An 8,262-nucleotide genomic window follows, 5' to 3' on the forward strand; every position below is an offset into this window, starting at 1 on the left:
TCTCTTCCCTTATCCGTTAAGGAATATCTTTGAACAATTATAGAAATAAACATTCACAACACGTGTTCAAAGTTTGTCGACATCTTTACTTTGTAAAATCTCTTTCACACTTACAACCTTGAAACTGATTTGCCACACTCCCAAACAAGTTTAGAATTGGTTCATCTGACTTTCAAGAACTATGTGATTGATCAAACCAACATTCAATCACAATCATGGGTTTACGGTTCTACCAAAACAAGTTTCGGTTCTACCTCCATGTGAGTACTACGCATAGTCACACTAGCTTCCCAAATATTTGGTTGACTAGGTACTAGGATCGGTTCCCCACATATATATGGTATCTAACTTATATGTGTTGCACATGTCCATAGGATCGGTTCCCCTTTCTGCTATAAAACTTGCTGCACCCCATACAAGGATCGGTTCCCCTTGATGTACTGCACCCCTTATAATGATCGGTTCCCTTTCCCTTACTAGGATCGGTTCCCTTTCCCTTACAAGGATCGGTTCCTTTCCCCAAGGCAGACATAATACGATCATACCACAGGTGATTACTTAAGATTGGAAGTCAGGACTTTGTGAATAGTTCTACCAAGAACACAACAAGTTGTGAGTGGTTATACTCTATCACACATATTGGTTGTTTATAAGATATGCAATGAATAAAAAAACTAATAACTCCTAGCAATTTCATTTTCGGTCCACAAACAAGTTTATGAACTTACTTCCCTAGAACACATGTAAACATTGTTCCCTAGGATGAAATCCTCACTTCATACCCATACATAATCACAATAGCATTCAAATGATTATGGTGATGTCTTATCTACAAAGTTTAATGGTTAAGCAATAAACCTCGTATTGTATTCCTTAATACTATGTCTATATAGAGTTCATATATGCTTCGCAGTTATGTTTTCAATATGCACGACTTGAAAGATAGATTAGGGAATGAAATAGTTCAAGTCAAATATCACTAACCTCAAGTGGAAGGATGATTGTTGTCATTGTAGCTCCTTGCTTCTTCACATCTTCAAGACTTCGCAATACTTGTAATGTCTCATATCCTAATGCTTTCAAGCTAACCTATACGAAGTTTAACTCTAGTATATAATCAAGCGACTCTTTACATGAGTTTTGATTCACTAAAATATGACAACCAAACTTGACATACCAACGCTTGGTGGGTTCAACCGAGCAATACTCTAACAATCTCCCCCTTTTTCAATTTTAGTGACAAAACTCTTACATCATATGGATAAAAAAATTACAAGAATTCATTACACTCCGCTTGATTCCCGATTCAACATCACAGTAAAACTTCTTACATTCAATCATTGGAAATGCCGCTGTTGACATTATAATAAAAAAGTTAATACTCCCCCTAAGGAAGATAGGTAGATATTCAATCTGCACGTCTTTGTTATACCAATCAATATGACATGTTACTCTCCCTTAGTCTGTGCTTTCACTCTTTCGTTAGATAAAACATTCAAGTACCAATGTTCTTTTCCTTAGTGATACCAATTAATATAAAATCAATGTCAGTATCACTTGTTTACTCCATATAATTCTCCCCCTTTTGTCACAAAAATGACGAAGAAACGAAAAAATAAAGGACAACACAAAAGGAATCTTACAAATCTCAGAATAGACTTGCAAACCTGTAGAGTTAGGCACGAGGGTTCCACACATCATGTTCTGTTAACCAATATCAAAAACGAAACTACAAGTAGTCTTATTTTGATATGTTACCAAGGAAATAATTTTCCGAAACAATTTTTCCCATTTAATTTAGCAAAACAAAAACAACTAATCACATTAGTCCCTTTGCTAAACCGATTGTTCAAAAACAACCGCTTAATTCGATAAGACCAAAATAAAGATAACTCCATTTTTCTCATCAAGTTCTAATTATCCATAAACTTAGACCTTTCAATTTTAAACAAGCCCAAATACTAGGTTAGTTAACTAGCATTTCCTTGTTTTGGCATTCGATTGGACTTGAATAACATAAACCTCACTTCGATAAGACAAACTAATATCAGAATTAACTTAGTTTCTTATCCGGAATCGAATTGGACTAAAAAACTCATCCCGTACACATATTATTTCGTTAATCCATAAATAATTCATACAAACCAACATAAATCAACTTGCATAATTATTCACCTCAACCGGAAGCAATTGAAAAAACATAGACATTAAAAGCACCACAATTGCACCGTAATTTTGTAAGCCTAAACCATTGAAACTATAAAGAAGCAAGATAACAATAGTTTTTCTTAACCGGAACCAATTTAATCACACACACATCAATTGTACCGAAATTTTGTAAGCCTAAACGATTTATACCACACAATAAAGAAATATAACAATAGTTTTTCTTAACAGGAACCAATTGAAACATACATCCACACACATCATGGAATAAATATCAATTGAACCTAAATTTTGTTAAGCAAAAGAAAAAAATATATATAATATAAACTCATGCTTTTCTTAAACATGAAACAATTAACTAACAAGATTGTTACCTCAAATTTCGTATCCACTTCTCCAATATGATAGCATCTTCGTCCAGGGAGAATTGATATCGAAATATCACCACGTTGTCATCCTTATGCATAAACAAAAGAATAACAACATACCTCAACCTTCACTAGAGAAAGGTTGAAAACCGGTTTTAACAATTGCAAGAAAAATTTGAAAACCATCGAAACACATACACTTTTATGCTAAACCAAAACCCATTCAACATATTGTGACTTTTTCACATACTGTTTCTATTAGAACCCCTCATAATCCTTTGATAAATCCTACCTATTAGGACTAGAATTTAATCCCGCTAAATCAAAAAGTCACCCAAACCATGAGGGTTCACAATATACGAGATCGAATATTAAGGTAACAAAACCGAAAACAAACATCCCATAAATCACTTTGCAATACACCATAAATATTCAACATAAAATAAAGTACTGCAATTACCTCAATCTTGTAGGAAATTGAATTATCAAAACAACGCAAAAAGAATGAGGTCATTCCGAGTTCGGACGAAGAAGTTATGGGCAAAACAATTTTACACTTCTTCGTAAGGGGACCTCTCACTAGGATCGGTTCCCTTCCATGACATGGTACTAGGATCGGTTTCCATGAGGGCACTAGGATCGGTTCCCATGAGGGTAATTGTGACAGATCACAACACTCAACTGTTTTTCGACATAACTTTTGCATACGGTGTCCGAATTCAGTGATTTTTGGCTCATTTTGGCCACAAAAGCAAGAGCTACACATATTTGATCAGTAGATATCAACATCATCAACTCAAAATTACCGTTTCTATCAAAATCGCAAATATAGATAGATAAGGTATGAGTATAGAAGATAAATCTCCCTAAAGATGTTAATTAGTCATATAATAATCGAGAGATCATATTTTTAGTTTTTCATGTGATTACTCACCCTTAAAAAAGATTGAGTACTAAGGTGAGCATGCACATTCTAACACAACTAGGTTGTGTTAAGTTGATCCTTGTCTTGTTCGTCACAAGTGACTAACACTGAATCATCATTCTTGACCTCTTGCTTGGTTTGTTTTCTCTTGTTCCATCTTTTGTTTTTCTTCTTTGACTTGTGATGAAGAGTGTCATTATCACAATCTTTACTAGTACAAGAGATTTTAGACATAATGTGTTTCTTTAGTCTTTCAAGAAGACTCTTGTAATTATTGTCACCAATAATTAGCAGCTGAGAGTCATTCTTGTGACAAAATTTTGGTCCCTTCTTGGCTATGGAGGATTTTGGGACCCATTTAGAGTTGGGTTTCGTAGGAGAAGCTTTCTCCTTCATAATACCATTAGAATCATTGTCCTTTTGAATATTTTGCGAAACACCCTTTCTTCAATTTGGAATATCGGATCTTGTCTTTGCATTTACAAAGTTATCTCTCTTTGTATATTCGGGTCTTTTATGAGATGACCTTGTCGAGTGATATGCAAAATTTGAACTATCATTATAATAATTCTTTTGCCTAAACTTAGGACAATACCGATTTGAGTTCTTAACAGGAGAAAACTTAGCCAATTCGTTTGATACAATGGAAAGCGCATCTTGCATCTTACGAACTTTGCATCCCCATTGCAAGTGTCCTTTATTACCACAATAATAACAATGCTTAGTATAAATATACGAAGTATGAGTTTTAATTTTACCTTTTTGTGGGTCCTCTTGCATTGGATCTCGACGAGTGTTCTTCTTCTTCTTAGCAGAAGTGCTCTCTTTGATTACTGCTGGTTGAACATTATTCTTAGGCTTGACAGAATTTTCTTCTTTACAAGAGATACGAGCATCTTTGTCATCAGTGGAAGCCTATGATTGAGAAGAATTTGTAGCTTTAACAAATTTTACCTCTTTGCTAATATTTGAAGCATCTATTCCCTTATAGCCTAATCCTCGTGTACTACGATGATTTCTACTTGCTTCTAACATTGAGGTTAAATTATTTGAGCTGGCATTGAACTTTTTAAGGTCCAAATTTTCTTCTTCCAACATCTTGATTTTATCAAGAGCACTTGCTAAATAAGCCTCAAGGCGTTTTTCTCGGGAGAGATATTCACCTTCTTTCTCTTCAAAACTCTTTTGCTGAGAGTTAATACTTGCATCGGATTCAACAAGTTTTTCTTCAAGACCATGTATTTGTTGAGAAGTATCTTCCCTAAACTTCTTGTGATCTTGATGCATCCTTTCAAATTCAATTTTCATTGCTTTAGAAACATTCATATTTTCCTCAAATACCTTTTTGTAAATAAGAAATTGTTGTGAGGATTCTTCTTCCAGCAAGTTATGCTTTTCATTGAGATTTTCAAACTTTAAAGTTAAATCTCGTTCTCTTTAAAGTGCTGAAAGAAGTTCATTAGAACTAAAAAGAAATTGTTTGCTCAATTTCTTTAGTTCAGATGTTTTTACACTTGATCTTCCATCAGAAATCTCAAGTATAGTACTCAAAATATTCTCGTTATCAAAAAGATAATTTTCAGAGTCTGAATCATTGATTTTGAATACAGGGATTAACTTAGTCTCGTCTAGAGGACATTCAGACTTATTCTCAGACGAGCAAGTAGAACTTGATGAAGAAGATCCTTTTAAGCATTTCTTAAAATCAAAACCTTCTTGCGATACGTTAAATGAGTCTTTCTTTAGTTTTCTATCTCGCTTAACTTTACTTTGACCCATATCTTATAGGTTGGATCGCATCAAGCACAGATTGTTAGATCTTTTCGTGTTTGCCTGCTTTGATACCAATTGAAAAGGCGAGGGTACCCAAATATACCTCAAGCTAAAACTTTTCCTACCTATAAGTCCTTTCTCCGAAAGTGATTGTCTATGGACAGAGTCGAGACAATACAACTAATCGGTTCACACTTCGTGTGATCGTCTATGGATATGAGATCGAGACAATATAACAACGAAGTATGTTTACTTGATATAAAGGTTCGGACTTAAACAAACACAATAGGATTGCTTATCAAGTAAATAGGAATTAACGTTTGTGTAATTTACTTTAATTATAATAAAACAATTATAATGCGGAAAATAAAAGTAAATGACACAACAAGATTTTGTTAACGAGGAAACCACAAATGCAGAAAAACCCCGGAACCTAGTACAGAAGTGAATACTCTCAGGATTAAGCCGCTACACAAAATTACACTTAACTTCGTATAGTTGAGACCAAGTAACTAACCCTGTAGTTCACCTAGTTCTATCTGTATTCCCATGCCTCCGACTTATGAATAAGTCACGTACTTGGAACAATCCCTTTGGTTCGTATTCCAAACAGTAAAGGAACAAGAAATCTGTTTGGTATCAACTCTATTCAACCAAGTGATATGAGTCGGACAAAGGCTCTTCCGTTTATCTTAACGTAAATTCCTTCATCGGGTCTAGATCTATCTTAAGTTCAATCACCCAAAGGTAATCGATTAAGATTAAGCCAACAACACCTTTAATCCGAAGAACCGTGTTGATGCCGATCTACTCAATTAATCAATCCAATCTACCACAAGGATAAGACGATTATTAATTGGATCATCTTTTACCCAAACAAGTATTGTGCACACCAAAGATTATAAAACCCAAGTCAGATCTTCAATATCTTCATTGTCTTCAAATCTTCTTAAATCTTCAATAAAAACCTGCACACAATCACTTGAATCTCTTGTAATCAATCACGCACAGAACGGAGTCTATTAACAATGGATTATCACAAGATCGTCTTTAGAACTAACAACAGTCTAAAGATCCCTGTCGAAACTATGAACTAGTTTGAGCGAATCTTATATCAGAAGAGAAGATTCTCAAGAATAAATAAACTAGGTGCAATCATATTTCAACCACCGTTAGTCAATCAAATAAATCGAAAACAAAGATAAACCGAAATTATCTAGTTTCCCACCAACGGGTCGCGCTAGAGCTTCTCAATCCCAAAGAAGACTTTAAAACGAGCGGCCGTAAGAGATTTCACCTAATTAGATTACTCTCTTCTCTGATAGGCGGCTACACCAGTAACAAAGACAAAAGAGGAAGTCTGTTGTTACGAAGGATTAGTTTGCTAGAAAGGAAAACTTCGTGTATTTATAGACAAGGAAGTTTGGACACCAAGGAATTTCCAAAACCGAAAATATTCTCAAAATATTCAATAAAGCACAAATTCGGTTTCCATAATTCCTGGAAATGCTCTGTCCAAAAATAACAATCGAAATCTCTTGGAAAATCTAATCAGTAAATGCACATTACTAATTATATGGTTTCCCTACAAAGTGAAATTAATAACCTTAATTAAAAGATTCTTAACTTATTTATGTTTCGATCTTGGGATTCTCTTCCCTTAGACGTTAAGGAATATCTTTGAACAATTATAGAAATAAACATTCACATCACGTGTTCAAAGTTTGTCGACATCTTTACTTTGTAAGTTCTCTTTCACACTTACAACCTTGAAACCGATTTGCCACACTTTCAAACAAGTTTAGAATTGGTTCATCTGACTTTCAAGAACTATGTGATTGATCAAACCAACATTCAATCACAATCATGGGTTTATGGTTTTACCAAAACAAGTTTCGGTTCTACCTCCATGTGAGTAATACGCATAGTCACACTAGCTTCCCAAAGATTCGGTTGACTAGGTATAAGGATCGGTTCCCCACATATATATGGTATCTAACTTATATGTGTTGCACATGTCCATAGGATCGGTTCCCCTTTCTTCTATAAACCTTGATGCACCCCATACAAGGGTCGCTCCCCCTTCATGTACTGCACCCATTACAAGGATCGGTTCCCTTTCCCTTACTAGGATCAGTTCCCTTTCCCTTACAAGGATCGGTTCCCTTTCCCCAAGGAAGACATAATCTGATCATACCACAGGTGATTACTTAATATTGGTTTTACTAACAAAAGTTATACCAATACAAAAGTCAGGACTTTGTGAATAGTTCAACCAAGAACACAACAAGTTCTGAGCGGTTATACTCTATCACACATATTGGTTGTTCATAAGATATGCAATGAATAACAAAACCAATAACTCCTGGAAATTTCCTTTTCGGTCCACAAACAAGTTTATGAACTTACTTCCTTAGAACACATGTAAACATTGTTCCCTAGGATGAAATCCTCACCTCATACCCATACATAATCATAATAGCATTCAAATGATTATGGCGATGTCTTATCTACAAAGTTTAATGGTTAAGCAATAAACCTCGTATTGTATTCCTTAATACTATGTCTATCTAGAGTTCATATATGCTTCGTAGTTATGTTTTCAATATGCACGACTTGAAAGATACGTTAGGGAATGAAACAGTTCAAGTCAAATATCACTATCCTCAAGTGGAAGGATGATTGTTGTCGTTGTAGCTCCTTGCTTCTTCACATCTTCAAGAATTCGCAATACTTGTAATGTCTCATATCCTAAAGCTTTCAAGCTAACCTATACGAAGTTTAACTCTAGTACATAATCAAGCGACTCTTAACATGAATTTTGATTCACTAAAATATGACAACCAAACTTGACATACCAACGCTTGGTGGGTTCAACCGAGCAATGCTCTAAAAGATTGCACTTCTGTCCATAAAGTCAGATCTCTACAAACACAGACTTATAAGGTCTTAAACGTGTTTGCCTGCTTTGATACCAATTGAAAAAGCGGGGGTCTAACAACCTCACCCAATATTTCGTTTAGCAATCTG

Source organism: Papaver somniferum, chromosome 8 (assembly GCF_003573695.1).
Source record: "Papaver somniferum cultivar HN1 chromosome 8, ASM357369v1, whole genome shotgun sequence".
Taxonomy (NCBI): Eukaryota; Viridiplantae; Streptophyta; class Magnoliopsida; order Ranunculales; family Papaveraceae; genus Papaver; species Papaver somniferum.